Source organism: Terrapene carolina, unplaced genomic scaffold (genome assembly GCF_002925995.2).
Source record: "Terrapene carolina triunguis isolate 2854851 unplaced genomic scaffold, T_m_triunguis-2.0 Scaffold951, whole genome shotgun sequence".
NCBI classification, from domain to species: Eukaryota; Metazoa; Chordata; order Testudines; family Emydidae; genus Terrapene; species Terrapene triunguis.
The window spans coordinates 8,011,810-8,033,227 of NW_020665302.1; the positions used below are offsets into that span (position 1 = coordinate 8,011,810).

Genomic DNA, 21,418 nt, shown 5'->3' on the forward strand with positions numbered 1-21,418 from the left:
TTCAGCATTGAATATTACACGTCTTTAATGAAACGTTTGTGGAGGAAACAAGGGCCCTTTTTAAGTACGATTCTGCTTGGCAATGGCTCCTCTATCTCTCTGTCTCTCCTTCTGTCAAGGGCTGCCCCAGCGAGAACTGGAGCTCCCCTCTCTTCCTTCTGTCTAGGCAGGGCTGCCCGGAGGGGAGGGCAAGTGGGGCAATTTGCCCCAGGCCCCGGGCCCCACAGGGGCCCCCACGAGAATATAGTATTCTATAGTATTGCAACTTTTTTTTATGGAAGGGGCCCCCGAAATTGCTTTGCCCCAGGCCCCCTGAATCCTCTGGGCAGCCCTGTGTCCAGGGGATGGCACCCACAAGTAGGATCTGCAACTTCTCTCCCTCTCATCCAGGGAACTTCCCTGGGTAGGAACAGCAGCTTTTCTCTTCCTCACTGCTGACAGCTTCCCTCTCTATTAATTGATGGAGATCCTCACCCCCGCTCCAGCCCCTTTATGTCAGGTAAAAGGGCTGGGATGACATGAAGGGAGACCCTAAAATCTTCGGAGCCAGCTGGGGGACAATTCCTCTGGCGCAGGAACAGAGGAAGACAGCCGTAAGACTGCCTACTAAGGATCCCCTCACAACCACTGGCATAGGGGGCATACTGTGCACAGGGGCAGATGGGTGTGTTGAGGTGGGCAACAACATGCAGTACTGTGGAGACTCTGGACAGTGCTCCAGCCCACAGGGCAGACGGGGGAAACCCGTGTAACAACATTGCGTCAATTACGCTGGTAGCTACAGAGCAGTGTAGGATCGGGAGGGTGGTAAGGACGGCTTAGGAACACTTTTTTCACCCTCCCTCTGGGCCGTGAATTCTGTGCTGCACAGCTGAGAGGCACAGCACAGAATCTCAAACACTGCTAGATTTAGGGATGAATTATGTCAAATATCTGCCTATCATCGATTTTATTAAGTGCCCATCACCAGGGTGCCTAACCATGTTCATGCAGATGAGCAGCTGAGAGCAGTCCCTCCGTGCAGACCTAGCTAGCATCTGTGGTGCACTCACTCACATTTGGTGAGCTCGGACATTTTAATGTTGGGACATAACTCCATTTTATCATTTTAATTGAAGAGAGCAGCGCTTGATCAATAAACAGAGGCTTTTATCTTAATCATTGATCCCTGATTCATAAATATGCAGCCTTTTAGCCGGTCAATAACATGGCTTATGCTTTTTCAATGTATGGTTAAAAAAGGGGGGTAGTCAAAAAACAATACCCTGTCCATACTGGGATATGGAAACTGTGTTACAGCCACACCAGCAACAACCGTGTTTGCAAAGTGCCAGAACCGTGTGATGACTGCTTTTACATTCATTTGTTGCTAGCATAGTTCAAGCTGCTGTGTGGGCAGAATATATCTCTGCTAGCTTGATCCATTCCAGCTTTGCCTAGTCATTGTGGCTGTGTCTACACTACAGACTTTATAGCTGTAATTGACTACGGCTGGTAGTAATAGTGGGAGCTACAATGTAGACAGAGCCTTTAAGTACAATTCAAACACCTGAACTTGTCCGCATTTCTCCCTTAAGTAAATGTTATTGCTCAAAAAATAGTCAGTGTTTTTCATTGAATGTAATTATACTGAAGAAACCGTTTTTGTTTCTTCCTTAGTGCTTTATAAAGTTTATTGCCTTTTCTGTGTAATCCTGATGTGTCAAAAAAGCCACAAGCTATACTAGCTCCCTGTTTAAATAAGCCTCAAATACCTGTTGTAACCTAGAGCCTCGGGCGTGGTGATTTATCCCAGTTCTTGAGAAGATAAATAATATTTCTAGCAGGTTGCAGTGACTTCGGGGGCTGATGAAGCACACTTGATCCAGACCTGGATGATAAGAGATGAGGTTGGGATGACACTTGTGTGCTATGCATTGCTAAGTTGTGGTGAAGCTCTTAAAATGTTTTGAGGGAAATGAACATGAGTGACAATAATCCCCTCTGATATGCTTTACGAGAATATTTTTTAAAATACATTTTTGCAGTTTGTACAAAGTTTGTGCAACGTTTCCAAATGTTAGAGCAGATTTAGTCTGGCTGATAACTGGGAGGGATAGATTTTCTTAAGATGAGGACTTTGCTGCAAGAAAAAAAAAGGGGGATCAGCTAGAAGAATCAGTTTTTCAACATTCAGTTCTTAGTCGTATTGATTATCTATCTATGGCATTTTTATGCCGCTCATTACGATAGCGTCTGAACACCTCTCAATCTTTAAGGCATTTATCCTCACGGCACCCCAGTGAGGTAGGATGGTATTACCCCCATTTTATAGCTGGGGAATCGAGGCACAGAGAGGCTAAGCAACTTGTCCAAGGTCACACGGGAAGTCTGGCAGAGCAGGGACCTTCCAGCTCTCCCAGGTCCTAAGCACTGAATGTCCTTACTCTCTGTTTGGGGATTATGTTTTGGGATTAATGAGCACTTTACAATCTCAGCTAGTGGGGCAGTCGCTTTTAAATTCAATTAATAAGAACATAAGAACGGCCGTACCGAGTCAGACCAAAGGTCCATCTAGCCCAGTATCCTGTCTACCGACAGTGGCCAATGCCAGGTGCCCCAGAGGGAGTGAACCTAACAGGCAATGATCAAGTGATCTCTCTCCTGCCATCCATCTCCATCCTCTGACAAACAGAGGCTAGGGACACCATTCCTTACCCATCTGGCTAATAGCCATTAATGGACTTAACCACCATGAATTTATCTAGTTCTCTTTTAAACGCTGTTATAGTCCTAGCCTTCACAACCTCCTCAGGTAAGGAATTCCACAAGTTGACTGTGCGCTGCGTGAAGAAGAACTTCCTTTTATTTGTTTTAAACCTGCTGCCTATTAATTTCATTTGGTGACCCCTAGTTCTTGTATTATGGGAATAAGTAAATAACTTTTCCGTATCCACTTTCTCCACATCACTCATGATTTTATATACCTCTATCATATCCCCCCTTAGTCTCCTCTTTTCCAAGCTGAAGAGTCCTAGCCTCTTTAATCTCTCCTCATATGGGACCCGTTCCAAACCCCTAATCATTTTAGTTGCCCTTTTCTGAACCTTTTCTAGTGCCAGTATATCTTTTTTGAGATGAGGAGACCACATCTGTATGCAGTATTTGAGATGTGGGTGTACCATCGATTTATATAAGGGTAATAATATATTCTCAGTCTTATTCTCTATCCCCTTTTTAATGATTCCTAACATCCTGTTTGCTTTTTTGACCACCTCTGCACACTGCGTGGACATCTTCAGAGAACTATCAACGATGACTCCAAGATCTTCTTCCTGACTTGTTGTAGCTAAATTAGCCCCCATCATACTGTATGTATAGTTGGGGTTATTTTTTCCAATGTGCATTACTTTACATTTATCCACATTAAATTTCATTTGCCATTTTGTTGCCCAATCACTTAGTTTTGTGAGATCTTTTTGAAGTTCATCACAGTCTGCTTTAGTCTTAACTATCTTGAGCAGTTTAGTATCCTCTGCAAACTTTGCCACCTCACTGTTTACCCCTTTCTCCAGATCATTTATGAATAAGTTGAATAGGATTGGTCCGAGGACTGACCCTTGGGGAACACCACTAGTTACCCCTCTCCATTCTGAGAATTTACCATTAATTCCTACCCTTTGTTCCCTGTCTTTTAACCAGTTCTCAATCCATGAAAGGACCTTCCCTTTTATCCCACAACAGCTTAATTTACGTAAGAGCCTTTGGTGAGGGACCTTGTCAAAGGCTTTCTGGAAATCTAAGTACACTATGTCCACTGGATCCCCCTTGTCCACATGTTTGTTGACCCCTTCAAAGAACTCTAATAGATTAGTAAGACACGATTTCCCTTTACAGAAACCATGTTGACTATTGCTCAACAGTTTATGTTTTTCTATGTGTCTGACAATTTTATTCTTAACTATTGTTTCGACTAATATGCCCGGTACCGACGTTAGACTTACTGGTCTGTAATTGCCGGGATCACCTCTAGAGCCCTTTTTAAATATTGCCGTTACATTAGCTAACTTCCAGTCATTGGGTACAGAAGCCGATTTAAAGGACAGGTTACAAACCTTAGTTAATAGTTCCGCAACTTCACATTTGAGTTCTTTCAGAACTCTTGGGTGAATGCCATCTGGTCCCGGTGACTTGTTAATGTTAAGTTTATCAATTAATTCCAAAACCTCCTCTAGTGACACCTCAATCTGTGACAGTTCCTCAGATTTGTCACCTACAAAAGCCGGCTCAGGTTTGGGAATCTCCCTAACATCCTCAGCCGTGAAGACTGAAGCAAAGAATCCATTTAGTTTCTCCGCAATGACTTTATCGTCTTTAAGCGCTCCTTTTGTATCTCGATCATCAAGGGGCCCCACTGGTTGTTTAGCAGGCGTCCTGCTTCTGATATACTTAAAAAAACATTTTGTTATTACCTTTGGAGTTTTTGGCTAGCCGTTCTTAAAACTCCTCTTTGGCTTTTTTTATTACATTCTTGCACTTAATTTGGCAGCGTTTATGCTCCTTTCTATTTGTCTCACTAGGATTTGACTTCCACTTTTTAAAGGAAGTCTTTTTATCTCTCACAGCTTCTTTTACATGGTTGTTAAGCCACGGTGGCTCTTTTTTAGTTCTTTTACGATGTTTCTTAATTTGGGGTATACATTGAAGTTGGGCCTCTATTATGGTGTCTTTAAAAAGCGCCCATGCAGCTTGCAGGGATTTCACTTTAGTCACTGTACCTTTTAACTTCTGTTTAACTAACCCCCTCATTTTTGCATAGTTCCCCCTTTTGAAATTAAATGCCACAGTGTTGGGCTGTTGAGATGTTCTTCCCACCACAGGGATGTTCAATACTATTGTATTATGGTCACTATTTCCAAGCGGTCCTGTTATAGTTACCTCTTGGACCAGCTCCTGCGCTCCACTCAGGACTAAATCTAGAGTTGCCTCTCCCCTTGTGGGTTCCCGTACCAGCTGCTCCATGAAGCAGTCATTTAAAGTATCGAGAAATTTTATCTCTGCATTTCGTCCTGAAGTGAAATGTTCCCAGTCAATATGGGAATAATTGAAATCCCCTACTATTATTGAGTTCTTAATTTTGATAGCTTCTCTAATTTCTAATTAATACTGCTTTGTTAGCTAAAAGGAAGAGCGCAAACTCAGTGTGACTGCCTATTGCATATAGAGGAAAGATGATCTTGTAAGACACTGGAATAGCGAACAGAAAAATGGGGTTCTACTCCCGGTTGTTATGGACTTCCAGTGTGACCTGAATCACTCCGTGCCTCAGTTTCCTCATCTGTAAAACTGAGAACATTTTGCTGACTCATAAGTTGAGGCTAAATTAGTTCATGCTTATGAGTTGCTCAAATATTAAGCTAGTGAGTACCATAGAAAATCTAATAAATTGATATAATAAATAATATCCAACTCCATCGCCCAGCCTTACCTTCTGCTTGTTAGCAATTTTGAAATAAACATCTCCATTCTGTTCTTGTAGGAAGTATTTGACTATACCAGAAAGGACACTAACCATTCTATTGTATCAATAACAATACTCCTCCTGTGTTTTATTTTAGACATAAAAAACAGCAGCTTATAAATACAGATTGCAAAATAAACACCTGTATCCTTCTTGAATATATGGTATTTTATGGTAAATAAATGTCACTATTATTCTCAGGTACTCTGAAATAGGGGCATATCTTTTTAATTGGAATTTCAGCAGTATGCATCACCACTGTATTCTGCTGTATTGTAAAATAGCGGCACTGTTCTGGCATCTTAAAGCGATGTTGCTATATTTGGCTTTCAACATAAATAACAGCAATTCTTTTTTGCGAACACTCGTTAATAAATATCACAGCTCTAGCACTCCAGAAGATAAAACCACAGGGCAACAAACTCCAGGGCATTTGAGACCTGATCCAACTCCTGTTAAAGTTAATGGAAAGACCCCCAGTAACTATATGCATGTTGGATCAGGCCTTCCGTCATTGTGAGATCAAAAGAGGTGTAAAAAGACCAAAGGCCAAGCTGATCGTCTCTCCAGCAAATCAACTCTATCTCCGATTCAGTGCAACAACAGAGGAATCGATAAAGCCACGCTCATAGCTAGGTAACAAGCGTACAGAAAGAAAGCTGAAAAATAAACTTGCCCAGCAGTTAATTGAGCCAACCAACAAAAGAAACTGAACAACACAGAGAAAAGAAAAGGCAGAGGAGAGAAGAGACTTAATTAATAAGGATGCAGCTTGTTAGAGTTCTCAGCTGCCAAGTCTTACCTCATTAGAGACAGGAAGCTATCTTCTCATGGCCCTAAAAGCAACCTACAAGAGAAAGCCAGCAGTTCAGAATGAAAGGAAAGTGACATTAGGGTTGTAGTTACACTCAGGTTTTTAGGTCATCTTAGTCTAGTTCCTGCAGTATTCTCTTTGAGGTGTTTGATGGCAAAATCTGATGTCATTTTAGCTGAGTTACTTTTTTCTTTTGGGAGGAATGAAAGTAGACTCCTTTTGCATTTTGTGCTTGTGACAGCATGGGAGGTCCCTCAGTGAGTGATTTCTCTGTATTTCTGAGTAACGACTTCTCCCTTATTTGACAGAGTTTGCCAGTGGGTCTTCCCTCTCCTTCAAGTGACTGAACTGTCCTTCCCTGGCTCATGTGATTTAGCTCCACCTACTCGACCATCTGACCACCACTCGCGGAGGCAAACGGCAGGACTGGGAGGCTCCACCTTGGCAGAGGAAGGTTTCTGTAGCAGCTAGAACAGGGGTAGGCAACCTTTCAGGAGTGGTGTGCCGAGTCTTCATTTATTCACTCTGATTTAAGGTTTCGCATGCCAGTCATACCTTTTAACGTTTTTAGAAGGTCTCTTCCTATAAGTCTATAATATATAACTAAACTATTGTTGTATGTAAAGTAAATAAGGGTTTTAAAATGTTTAAGAAGCTTAATTTAAAATTAAATTAAAATGCAGAGCCCCCCAGATCAGTGGCCAGGACCCGGGCAGTGTGAGTGCCACTGAAAATCAGCTCGCGTGCCGCCTTCGGCACACGTGCCATAGGTTGCCTACCCCTGAGCTAGAACATTGAAAACAATCTTCTGAGCAGAGGGTTGAGGGTGGGGTTATGGTTGTTGGAGCTAGAGCTGGGTGGAGAGAGGAGGCCTGGTGCCTGTATAATGTGGATGCCTCCAAGTTTGTGTTCCTCTGCAGCAGGGCGGCTGTCTAGCCGGAGAGCAGAGTGCAAGAGGAGGCTGTAACCAGTGGTGCCAGTAGAAATCATTTCTTGCCGGTACGCTGCACTCATGAGAGGGACACAAAGGGGTGGGGGAGGTGACCTCCCCACATGGTCCCCATGTGACTCCTCCCTGCCCCACTTCCAGCCCGGGGGGAGAGCAGGGCTCTACAGAACCGCAGCAGTGAAAGGAGCAGAACATGGGGTCGCCGGGCATCCCCATACCAGCAGCTCCTCCGGCGCAGCTGTACCGCCCCCAGCCCTTCCAGCCTTGTCTTCCGGCGGGGCTGCTGTACAGCTCCCAGGCAGGACTTAGGAGACGCAGCTGCATGGAAGGGCTGGGGATGGGCTCCTCCTGTGTCTTTCCGGTACACCATACTGGCTATAAATATCTTACTGGTACGGCGTACCAGACCGTACCGCTGTACTTGCCCCACTGGCTGTAACCACCCCCTCTGTGGAGCGCAGCACTGTCTGCAAAGCTAATGGGGTCATCTTACAGGATGGCTGACACAATGGGGATTGAACCAGGGCCCTCTAGAGCTGCCTACAGGAGCTGCTGCATCTTGATTGAAAGACCCAAGCCTCCCTCGCTGGGGCTGTAACAGACTCCTGTCCTGTGTGGATGGGGGACCTGTGCCACACTCCCCAGCAGGTTTCACTCGCACTCAGACTGCCACGTCAGACATCCTTTTCTTCCACCCACAAGGCAGCCTCTGGGGCATCTACACTTTGGCTCAAACTTCGACTACTCTGGGGCCCAGACTTGCTGCTGTAAAGGTCAACGATAAAACTCCCTTTGACTTTAGTGGGAGGCTCATTAGCATTGCCACCTGTCCAGGTATTTCCCCTGATCCTCCCCCTTCGGAGATAGCTGTCCCGGGAAATCTGTAAGTAGGCTTGCCTGGAAACAAATGGTTACATATCAAATAAAACCATAACACACATTCTACAGCCTAGACTTAATTAACCAGATACTCTTATGTCTAATAAACGGCTGCTCATCCAATATCCCTGCAGCACTTCACCCCCAGGCTGGCTGTGACCTTCCTTTCATGAGGTAAGCATGCTGTCAGTTTGCCTCCTAGGTGAAGTATTCAGTGTCTCTCTTTGTACTCCAAGGTACACTGGACCAATCCTTTATTTTATTCATAAACAGGACATGCCCCTGCTGTTTGCCTCTTCCTTTGGATTTCCTCTCTTCTCAATTTCACAATCTCTGAATTTGCACCTGGCTCAGTATGCCGACAGGCACACAATGCCCAATATACCAATGGCCAGACAGGGAGCTAGGTGTCAGCTACCTCCCACCTGAAAGGAACATCTCCCAGGTATGTCACTTCCTGGTGACCGCCTTAATGCCAAGACCTAAAGAGCATAATTTTTAGTTTAGATACCTAACTCCTTAAATATTTCCCATACATACATTTTGCAATATTTATGATGACCAATGGGAACTGGCTTTTGGTAGAGACCTCACGGGCCACCCTCGGGTGAACTATTATGCAACTATTTTTCAGGAACTGCCTAAAAACGGGAGAAAACTTAACTTTTCAATTGCTTAGTACATTTTGAAATCTTTCAAATATACTAAAGCAATTCTTATCCTACTTCCAAACCCAGATGAAAAAACATACTAAACTATTTATAGGTATCCAAAATAACAGCCCACTTTAAACAGTGTAGCATAGTGAAATGTGGCTCTTTGGTTTGATAATTCCAGCAGGGGTGTGTGATGAGGTTAATGTCCCAGGTTATGGCTTCACTTGGAGTTTCACACAAATTATCACAACAGGGTCCTGACCCCCCACTTTTTGTGAAAGCCCAAAATCTTCCCCTACCATGGAGACCCTAGTTTGAAAGGTCAGTAGATGCTGTGCCAGAATAGGTGTTAGTGACTTAAAGAAGACCCACCTCCCAAGCAGGTGAACACACTGGCTCAGTTCACACTGCGGGGAGTGGTCTACTTGTGTGCACACACACACACGCGTGCACACACACACCAAGAATCAACTGAAAAGGAGAGAAAAAGGGGGAAAGAATTCTCCTCTGAGCTCTGGATCCCCTTGCTTACTGTGAGGACGAGGCCGCCTTTGCACAGCTCACGCTAGTCTTTGCCTCAGGACTGAGCAGAAAAGCCTCTGTAGAACCAGCTGAAGTTAGCTGGCAGGACTCACTGCCTTTTCCCTGGACTCAGGAACTGTCCCAGGCTGGTGCTAGTTATGGCTCCCTGCATGCCTGGCAGCAGGATTGGGCCTAAATCCTGCACTGACAACTTGAGTTAACTGAGGGCTAAGTAGGTAAAAAAAAATGACCTGTTCCTGTGGTGAAGTTATTTGGTTTTGTTTTTTGTGATTTACAGGCGCTTTACTTTAGCACAGTCTATTGTAAATTACACCCAACTATAGGTGATAGATTTAGTTATGGTGCTATAAATTGTAGTGGATTTTTAATTTTTTTTAAAAGAACCCATAATGGCTGCCGGCTGGGGTACTTAATTTATTTCCCATGCCAGACCTTTAGAACAGTAATCAAACCATCATCTGTATACATAATTTATTAGAGACCTTCCTGGAATATTCTAACCTGGCTCTTTAAGAGATTTGTTTGCTGTTCGTACTTTCTCCAGCCCCATCACTGCAGACTGGGGTGAGTCAGAATTGGTAGCTGCAGTGCAGACATTCTGAGACCCCTTGTGTGTCATCCCATAGGAACTGCATCTCCCACACATTTCGCCCATTAAAGGATCTCCTAATGTAGTCATTAGAATAGTCACCATGGAAGGAGAATTCTGGGCCTGGTTCACCGGTGTGTTACTCCAATTTGAGCCTAGTGTCATTCCATTGAAGTTAAACTGGTATAATGCAGTGGTGCATCAGACCCGAATTTGACGACTGTTCTTATTAATGCAGGTGGAAAACCTTTAATGAGCAAAGTGGTGGGTGTGTGAGAGATGTAGTTCTTACGGGATGATTCACAATGGAAAAGTGTTAAAGTTATTAATTATTTACAAAATTAGTGTTAGGCCTAACCCACAACGCTCAGCTCAGAATCCAGATCAGAATTTCCCCAATGCCTGGAATGCTAGGATTCCGGTTTTTGGTTCAGGCCCTTCTCTATGTATAACTAACAAAACTGATCCAAACATACAAAAATATATATATATATACAGAACCAAACACAACAATCAGATTTACTGGGACAAACTGCTCTCAGTTGCACCAGAATAAATTGGGAGTTGATCCAGTGAAGCCAGTGGAGATCTTCCAGATTTACACTGGGATAAATGAGAGCAAAATATGACCCATTGTCTATCTGAAAACTTTGATATATAGAATGATACTATTTAAAGAATCCTAAAGAATCCCAGAATAGCAAACCTTCCAATAAAGACCTGCACAAATGGCTCCAAACAAACTTTTCAAAGATACTAGGACAATTTAACTCCCTCGTGGAAAACAGAAAGCAAATAAGCATGCTGACTTTCTTTGTATTCCAAAACAATAGAGATGCTTTCTAGGTTGTGAAGCTGCTCAAATTCTAGCACTGCAGAAGTGATGTCAGGCAAAGAATTGCTCAAAAATAAGAAATTTTATTAAAACCTTTTTCTCATTTAAAGAAAAACATTCAGATCTGTTTGAATCACTGCACCCTATTCTTCAGTCGTAACTGAATGAATTCTAACCAGAGTAAATGGGTGGAAAATTAGCTGCACAGTTTAAAAGAACAAACTATAATTGAAAAAGTGTCTGATCTTAAACCCCCTAATAATGACTATTGCTAGATGGAAAGAGGTAGAGTTAGATTTAATGTAGACAGCCTTCCAAACACAAATCCTACAGATAGAAATACGTATAGTTTACTATGAATTCTAACTAAATTCCATATTGGTACATTTTTTTAAAAACTACATTGAAACAAATGTTCTGTCCACTAATACTAGCACTGGAATCTCAATGCATGATAATGTTCTCTCCTAATGTAGGTTTAAGAGCGCAGGAAATTAACTCTTGGAATATGCTCAGCTGCAGAAAGGTTTCACAACATAATCAGAGCAATTCAACACATTCTAAATGGATTTAACTAAAGTGGTCATATTCTAGTCCTGGACAAAACCCAAGCTGACACAGTACTATCGAAGCATCTCAATAACTAATAATTCAATCAACAGCAAATCCAACTGCAAATTCAATCATGTTGTAATTGAATTCTATGGACTTTCTTCTCAAAAAAGAGGTTACACCCAAACCTCAGAAAAGCAAAAGCAGTTAAGAATGCAACAATACCGGAACATATTAAGGAGGTGCTTCCTTCCAAGCAATGGCTAATTATTATACACGTTACACACCCGGAATTTACCATGTTTCACATATGCACCACTGAGCACTTAGATTATTGTATTTCCATTGGTCAAATTTCATGCCACAATAAATATCTCACCCATGCCAATGATACGTTTTGATCATGCCTAATCGAACAAATGGCAGGTGCCAATCTAGCCATATTAACGCAACACCAATGTGGTGATAGCACACAAGTAGCGATGTCATACTCTGTCAGCCTAAATGGCTTGGTACCCACGTACCTGAGGGATTGCCTCGGTCCCCGGGCCATACTGCAGCCGTGGTAGTCAGCCAGGGCACTCAAGTTGGATCCCTATGTTGTAAAAGAGAGGAAGTAGCTGGCAGCACGTTCTCTGTGAGGGCTCCAGGACTCTGAAACTTGTTCCCCATCTTGGTCCGCAATAGTCCAGATTTTATGACCTTTCAGGCAGGCTACAAAAGACATCTGCTCAATAGGGTTAGAGCTGAGAGAGTTTCGTAAAACGACGAAGCAGGGGAAAGGAGCTTTTTTGTTGGTGGCTAGCTAGGAGACTTCCTGTCTGAATGATTATTTTAATGCTGCAGGTGTTCTGATGTAATGTTAATTATGTGTTTGGTCAGCTATAGCCTTGTATAGGCATCTCATTTCTTTCTTTCAATTTAAATAATAATTTAAGAAGTTTCACAGTGACTGAGACAGTGCTCTCAGACAGTGAGGGGGGCTTTAACTATCACCTTGGCACTTGCTTGCTCCCAGGTTTGTTTATGGAGAAACATTTACCAAAGTGACACCTCATCAGGGCCCATTGACAATGTATGGGAAGCCAGAGCCCAGGATTCTAGCTCACGATGAAGGATGGCGTGTGCATCTACACAATGACAGTGATGTCATGGTTAAAGCAAGGGAAGGTAAATCGGTCAGTTTCTCTTTCGAGATGTTCATTAAGGAATCAGCATGAACTGGCCCCACCAGTAGAAAAATGCATCAATTTCATAACTTCAGGTGCAGTGCTGACTGGCAGACATGTAGCAAATGCAAACACAGCCATCAGCACTCTAGAAAAGGGAACACTTCTCTTTCCAACTCTAACACGTCTCTAGTTTGAAATGCACATATTAATAGAACTAGCGACTTAGAAAAGCAGACAAGATGAGGGACATCCTGTCTTGTCCCTCAAACCAGGTATAGTATAGAAGAAATAAAGCCACTGATACAAGGAGATTTAAGACCGGTTATACAAATGCTAATCCAACTGCAAAAAGTAAGGTCAAATTCAAATATGTTCAACATGGCTGAAAAAAGGGGGCCTGATCCTCTACCACTGAAATCAATGGGAATTTTGCTTTTGGATTCCAATGAGATTACTGAAATTATTATTATTATTCATGTTTATTACAGGAGTGCCTAAGATTGAGGTGAGGCCCTGTTGTGCCAGGCACTGTACAAACACAGAGTACCTTCTCCACAGCTATGGAGAGGCAGCCGAAACGAGGCAGGTGCCAGGCCTGTTGAATCAATTCTATCAATATATGCTGCCAGTTACCCCTACCTGTTTCTCATGGATCCAAGAAGAAATGCCCTTGTTAGGGCAACTGGCCAACTCTCTAGATCTAGTTTTGTATAAGGCCACCTATCACTGTGATACACGAGTGCCTTCCATGACATGTTAACAATCAAAACCACCACCACCTTGGCTACAATACAATACACCTCTACCTCGATATAACGCTGTCCTCGGGACCCAAAAAATCTTACCGCGTTATAGGTGAAACTGCGTTATATTGAACTTGCTTTGATCCGCCGAAGCACGCAGTCCCACCCTCCCCTCCCCCCCCCCCGAGCACTGCTTTACCGCGTTATATCAGAATTCGTGTTATATCGGGTCGCGTTATATCGGGGTAGAGGTGTATTACGTATTAGAGCAGTTCCCGAGGTGTAACCAGTGTAAATAAGTAAAACGTTAGAAAATCAGTAAATTGCCTGTATTTAATTCATCCTCATAAATTAACACTATCTTAGCACCCTTGACTTGTGGGGATTTGAGGGCAGTCAGTTACTTCCAGGATCAGGGTCCTACCAAAAATAAAATGTATTGGTTTGCCTGTATACAGTGCTACCTATATGGAGATTATTAATCCTCTGTGACATCAGTGCCCAAAACCTTACTTCGGGTCTAGGGAACATTATCTTTATACTAGCTTATAGCACAGCCTTCGTCACCTAATAGCCTAGGACGAGTACAATCCAGCTGTTCATTCAGAATCACCCAATGAGAGCTATGATAAAGCAGCAACTGTAGTTCCCGCAGTTCTCTCCTCTCTAATTCCTTTTAACGCACAAGGAAGCTTAATGCTTTCAGCATGTCCCTGGGCGTGCTGCTGCTTTCCACAAGTTCTGCTGGACAAACACTCTCATCACTAGCTTATGGGGTAGGAGACCACTGGAGCATTTAAAATCAACTGGATAACCATTAACTCCCAGAAACTTTCCAGTGAACAGTCAGTTAGTGCCTGCATGATGAACTGGAGTGTATAATATTCCTTTTCCTTTGAGCTTCTTAAAGCTATAATAGCCTTACTGGAGCCCTTGCACTCTTCACGATTGAACTGGCACTCGCATTTACCTGATCTGATTTACTCATAAAATATCCCATGACATTTCCCCTCAAGTGGATGCTAACTTATCCCCTCGCATCTACAAGTGAGTCAGCCGCCGCTGTCAAGGTCCGAAACTGAGTTTCCTTACTCATATAAGGAGTCTTTGTTGTTGTTGTTTATTATTTGTGTGACAGTAACATCTAGGAACCCTGGTCATTGACCAGGACCCCATTGCGCTAGGTGCTGTACAAATACAAAACGAAAAGCTGGTCCCTGGCCCAAGGAATTTATAATCTAAGTATGAGACAAGAGACGACAGCTGGATATAGACAGCCAGGGGGAATACAAGTCAACAATGGGACAATATTGGGAGCCATAGTAGGCTGTGGTCTCTGCACACCAGCAGTCTAACCGTTGTCAAGTTGTTTGTGGGCATCATGGCAAAGGAGAGGTTTGAGGAGGTATTTGAATTAGGCTAATGAGGTAGCTTAGCAGCCGTTTCTTGGGAGCTCCTCCAAAGCTCAAGGGGTGGCACTGGAGAAAGCACAAAGGGGCTTGTTTGAAAATGTAACAAGCAGGCAGTGGAGGCTGGCCTGACAGACCAATCAGAGGTGAGAAAAAGTCCTCCAAAACAGGACTGTCCCTATAAAAACGGGACATCTGGTCACCCTAATTGTGAGGGGCCTTGAAAGTGAATACAAGCAGCTTGTGTTTGATGCAATTGAAATGGAGAAGCAAGCAGAGGATGCGAAGCAGGATGATGTGATCAAAACACCCTGCTAGGGCTGGGCAAGGTCCTGCTGAAGTCAAAGGCATTATTTCTGTTAGAATGATTTGTGTAGTAAGGATTAGAGGATCAGGCCTTCAGTCAGCAGTTTGTTTACCCGTCTCTTTACTCCCCATCCCCCCCCACAACCTGTATGTGGCCTTCGCCAGAATGGGAAATTCCAACTACTCAGAAACATTCCAAAATTTGGGGGTGACTGGACCCAAGGCATTGGTTCAGCCCATTGTAAAGATAGGGGCCATTTGCAAAACTGAAATCCAAAGATTTGGATTTAGTGCAGCCATGAAGTTTGGGTATCACTGGATCCTGGGGTTTGGTTTGAGTTAATTATGATCCAAATCACCGTCTCTGACCCAAGCAGAAGAAACATGGAGTGATTTTTGACCCTAAAATGTCTAAAGCCTTGAGAAGAAGGGACCAATCAAGCAGAAAGTCTGAAGAGAGAAAAAAACTTGTGTCCCCCAAAGGCAGCACTTCAAATTTGCCAGTGCCAAAGAGGAACAGAGATATAGAGCCATATTCCTCCAACAGCTGATTGAGTGATACAGATTGTGTCATATCCAGAATAACAACAAGCTACGGTATCATCTGCCAACGGCACAATTTTAATACATATGTATGTTAAAGCTTGTCTGGTCCTGTGATAATGGGAGCTATACAAGTATCCTTAGTATCTGGGACTGGTATCTGCATTTAAGGCATTACAGAAAAGTTTAATTGAAGAAATGATCCAAAATTTAATTTTTCTAGCAAACAAATAAAAAAAATTGCCCAAAACTTTTCTCACATCAAATACAAGGCGAATGCCTCCAGGCACTGAACTCTTGGCAACACTGATGGGTTACCTAATGCTACTGTTAGCTGATTTTCCTAAAACAAAGCCTGTGAATAATCCATGGTAGAACAGGAATTAAGTAGCATGTAAATATTTTAACTCTAATCTTGTTATCTAGGCTTAATAATGAAATTGGATTACATGATTTGCAGTCTTCTAGGTCTGTCTTTTGGGGTTTTTTTTCTCCAATGTTGGGAATGTCTCCAATTGTCACAGAAAAAATCCCTAAGGACAAAGTCTAACTGAACATTGGAAGAGGTCTGAGAGAGTGTGCATCTTTCAGAGACTTATAGAAGTCAACTCCAACTCCATCAAGACGTGAGTCTGATCAGAGCGACTGATCACCTGTGCGAGACCTCCTCCATTCACAACCCTTCTTCTAGCCTAGGTGGAGATGGTTCCAGGGAAGGTCAGGGTACTCAGAAAGGTTTGTGTCTTTGTCTTTGATCTGTCCACAAAATAAAAATCTTTGTGACACCAGAAAAATGTTATTCCTATGTCTCATTTATTTGTTCTTTCCCCTTCTTTCTAGTGTGGCAGGGCCAGCCTTGATCTGAAAAGAAAAGGGAGCGATAGCTGTCAGGAGATGATGAAGAAATTACAGTTACTCAGAGACCATTAAGATGTCTCCATTTGTGATACAGTCAGGCTAATATTCCTTCTGCCATGTGCCCAGTCTCAAAAAACTTCTGGCTGTTCTCTTTTTTTCTGGATCCAGGCCTACTTTCCCTATTGAGGGCATAGCAAGCAATCTTACCTGCACTATAGTCAGGCATTGTGTCTCAAGAGGCACCATCAGTCCTTCTCCAGTTCACCTAGCCGGATCCATGAGCCAAGGCAGGGTGGGGAAGCGTTGGCCCTGCCTCTTCCTTGGCCCCTTTGGGGTGATTTACATCCCTGAATGCACTAGAAGAGCGCAGTCCCCATGCTCCGGGATTGATTGATTGCTATTAGATCTGGCCCCATGTGGGGTGAGAAAGGTAGGGCGGGGAAAGTGCCTTGCATCTTCTCCCTGCTCTCCTCATGTATCCACACTAGCCCTAGACACCATCGTATCCAGAGCAGACATACCATTACACCCAAATGGGCCAAATTCTGCACACACACACAGCTCCCCTTGAAATCACTGGGAGCCATACACAGGTCACTGAAGGCAGAATTTGTACCAATACGGGTCATAACATAGTAAGTGGCATTAGAGAGACCTAACTGAGTTTCACAGTTAATTCTGTCCTCAGGCTGTGATTGGAACGCCCATTGAAATCAATGGGCACGTTGCACACGGACTGACCTGCCAGTTGCCCTAAGAAACACGGAAGGAGGGCATTTCTAAAGGCTGAACCATGGTATTCACTGCCTGTCTCAACCAGGTACAGCAGTTCAAATGTAGCCTGTGTTACATCAGGATCACCAGGAAAATCGCTGCTTCTTCCAGAAGTGGCCAGATATCAAACACCCTGTCTAAGTTCTTTTGCAGGAATTTAGTAAGATTGGTGAAATTGATTACTCTGACCTATGTTCTAGGATAGCCTAGCTGGGTTTAGGAATACAGTTGCTGGTGAGCTCTGCCATCCATGTGAGCAGTTCCTGAAATTCTTTGAAATGTTTTCTCCAGACTTCCCATTCCAATCGGCATTCAGACCAGGAGATTTCCCAGACTGTCAGGAGTAAACTGCCTGCATCTCCTGAATCGAAGGGATTAATTGTATTTCTCTCTCGCTCTTTCTCTCTGTCTGCCTCAGTAAGTGGAGACAATTTACTGGTATTTAAAAATTAATCAATTTCCTCCTAACAGGCTGCCCTGCTTGCTTTTTAAAGTGCCTTGTGGGGGGAAGAAACCCTGCTAAATTCAGAGACAGTTGCTGCTATTTGATAGAATTTTTGTTTCACAAAACTCTCAGTGATCTCGCTCATGATTACAAGTGGAGACGTTGCCCCAGATAATCTGAAATGTCTTCAATATCTCCTTACAGCTGCCACACTCTGTCTGCCTTTCCAGCTCATTAATATCCTCTAACAAACTCCTGTGCTCCACAAGACTTGAATGCTTTTTAGAAGCAAAAGAGAGGCATCCAACCTCCTCTTTCAGGGCTATATTTCTGAAAATCCAGTCTCCAACTGTACCTGTTCACAACCCACCCCACTCCTCCGCCTGCCTCTATGCACTTAATTTTGGTGTGTGCTTCCTCCAGTGATCATTCCAACCCCTCAGTAGACATCCCACCCCATGCAAAACTTATTTATTCTTTCCTCTTTCAGATGGGAATTTAAAAACCAAGGTACTTCCTGCTTTGCCTGGACATTAAAGATCCCATGAGGCTTGTACAAGAAGGGGGTTTGCCATAGTGTCCTCCTCAGCCAGAGTTTCCCCTGCTCCAGCTATGGTGGAATGTAGTTGCTGCTACCCTCTCACATCAGAAATGTTTACGACGGGGAGGGGAAGTTACTTCAGGCCCGATCCTTCAGACGTGACTCAGCCAAAATTCCCAATGAAAGCTTTGCCTGAGTTAAGAGTGCAGGATCGGGCCCTTCATCACAGACAGCCCCAGGAAGTGTGCTCAGGGATTAAAGGCAGATCTTGGAAGGTGCTGATCCCTTCCAGAGACATGCTCAGTGCCCTCAACTCCCACTGAACTCAATGGTGAATCGTGCTTTAAAAGCTACTACAGTACTATGGCTTCCACGTGGTTATGTTTAATTCTGAGGGCTCGGAGGGGAAGCTATGTCAATACGAATGAGACCATAAGCATTAAGTGCCTAACTATTGACAACTGAAATACAGTTGTATTTTATTTTAATTCACGTTTAGCAGTTACGTGCTGACAGCGTGGCACTATATCTGAAAAAGGAAAGTCTATCTAACTATTCCTGCAGTTCTACTTTTTTATTTATTTTCTTCTTCTTCTCCCCTTTGGAATGAACTAACCAGATTACATTCAGTTCAGAAGGTAAATAGTGTACTAATAATATTATCCAAAAAGCTATTGTTCTTCATTAGCAGGCCCTTGAGGCCAAATCAGTCACTTTGCAGCTACAGAAAGCCGGTGCTTGAATACTAATGGGAAAATTGGCACATAAATGAACTGGAGTAATTTTTACCATTTCCTAACGATCTGAAATCGTTTCTTCTGACATTTTGAGAGATCAGCAGGTTTTCCTTCTACATGTGTTTTATTCCAGGATCCTAGGATAGAGCTTGAAAGATGCTTATTCTTTATATAGGTAAATATTGCATGTATATTACGCTGATATCCACATATATATCTTCCCATACGCAGAAATGGTGAACTCCTGGCCCCATTCAAGTCAAGTGCAAACGTCTTATCGACTTGAATGGGGCCAGGATGTCACACAAAATATTTTGAACCTCATTTAAAGGTACATGAATGACTTTTGGAAATGAGAAACCGAATGCAGCCTGGTTTTAGATACTGTACCTCAAAATGGAACGGGGGGCAAGTGGTAATAGATTTCACCCACTACTCCCAAATATTTAAAAGTGGCCATTCATTTTTTTTATTTTTCTGAAATTCTAGCTGTATATTTATTATCCCGTAGAAGAGCAAGGTCCTTAATCACAGATTCTGGAGGAGGCCTGGAGAATTCTAGTACTCTCTTCTGCAACTCGGAGGTCAGTACTACATCACTTTCCCTTCCGCTGTGCTGACCAAGAAGTGCAGCTGTGCCTCATCAAGCCAGTACTGCCCCGCTAAGCACCCAGCAGGAGGTGCTCAAGAGCAGCATACTCACACATTCTCTTGGGAGACAAAGCATACTGAGGAAATTTCCCCACAATGCACAAGGCCTTGTTAAGGGCTTCAGTGGGGTGCAGGAAGTTGTGCGGGCTCTCTCCCCTGGCATACATAGCACACCCCTCAAGCATTAGATGAGCCAGGAAGGGCAGCTGATATTTTCTTTGAGTGCTGGTAGCAACCTGGGTCTTGCCCCAGGAGATGAAAATATTTTAAAGATAATTCTTCTGACCAGTCAAATGCTGGGGTGAGTGACCCAGAAAGGACGTATTAAGGGGTTAAAACAGCACCAAGGGCCAATCCTGCAATCTTTATTCACATCAGTAAGTCCTTACTTACCCAAGTAGGCCTATTGAAGTCAATACAACCAGTTCTATAAATCAGAGTTGCATGGTCAGGCTTTTTTAGTTCAAATGCACCGTGAGTTAAGTGTCAAATATGCCCCTTTCATCTTTGCTGCACCTGCACCACCAGGCCGTCACTTGGACTATGTTGTGCCAATATTGTAAAAGGGTCAATGAGATGACCTAGGTAATCATAGGCCTGTCCGGCTGACATTGATCCCAGGCAAGATAATGGAGCACCTGATATGGGACTTGATTAATAAAGAATTACAGGGGGGTAATATAATAAATGCCAATCAATATGGGTTTATGGGAAATAGATCCTGTCAAACTAACTTGATCTATTTTTATAAGATTACAACCTTTTAGTTGATAAAGGTTATAGTGTTGATGTAATATGCTCAGACTTTTGTAAGGCATTTGAGTTGGTACCGCATGACATTTTGATTAAAAAATATAGAGATATAAAATTAACATGGCACACACTAAATGGATTAAAAACTGGCTAACTGACAGGTCTTGAAATGAATTGTAAACGGGGAATTATCAAACGGGTATGTTTCTAGTGGGGTCCCACTATTTAACATTTTTATCAATGACCTGGAAGAAAACCATAAAATCATTGATAAAGTTTGCAGATGACACAAAAACTGATGGAGTGGTAAATAATAAAGAGGACAGGTCACTGCTACAAAGCAATATGGATTGCGTGGTAAGCTAGGTTCAAGCAAACAATATGCAGTTCAATGTGGCTAAATGGAAGTGTATACATCTAGGAACAAAGAACATAGGCTACACTTACACGATGGGGAACTTGATCCTGGGAAGCAGGGCCTCTGAAAAATATTTGGAGGGACATGGAGGATAGTTAGCTGAACATGAGCTCCCAGTGCGACGCTGTGGACAAAAGGGCTAATGAAATTTTTGGATGCATAAACAGAGAAATATTAAGTAGGAGCAGAGAGGTTATTTTACCTCTGTATTTGGCACTGGGGAGATTGCTGCTGGAATCCTGTGTTCCATTCCTGATTCCACAATTGAAGAAGGCTGCTGATAAATTGGAGAGGGTACAGAGAAGAGCCACAAGACTGATTAACGGATTGGAAAACCTGCATTGTAGTGATAGACTCAAGGAGCTCAATCTATTTATCTTGCCAAAGAGAAGGTTAACGGGTGACTTGATTTCAGACCTACATAGGGAACAAAGATTTAATAATGGGTTCTCGCAGAGAAAGGTACGACACAATGCAATGGCTGGGAGTTGAAGCTCGACAAATTCAGACTGGAAATACGGTGTACATTTTTAACAGTGAGAGTAATTAACCACTGGAACAATTTACCAGGGTCATGGTGGATTCTCCGTCACTGACAATTTTGAAATTGTTTGGTTGTTTTTCTAAAAGTTATGCTCTAGGAATTATTTTGGGGAAGTTCTATTGCCTGTGTTAGGAGGTCAGACTAGATGATCACAATGGTCCCATCTGGCCTACGAATCTATAAATGCACTGACTGCAACAGGAATTT

General features: G+C 43.1%; 1 long non-coding RNA gene across 1 annotated transcript; it reads right to left on the bottom strand.

Annotated features, from left to right (window-relative positions):
- Positions 1 to 1,497: 1,497 nt before the first annotated feature.
- On the bottom strand, positions 1,498 to 20,733 carry LOC112104832. Its single transcript, XR_002907950.3, has 3 exons — positions 20,697 to 20,733; positions 6,303 to 6,347; positions 1,498 to 2,122 (listed from the first exon to the last, which is right to left on the bottom strand). It is a non-coding gene; the product is annotated as an uncharacterized LOC112104832 (long non-coding RNA).
- Between the last annotated feature and the right edge of the window lie 685 nt (positions 20,734 to 21,418).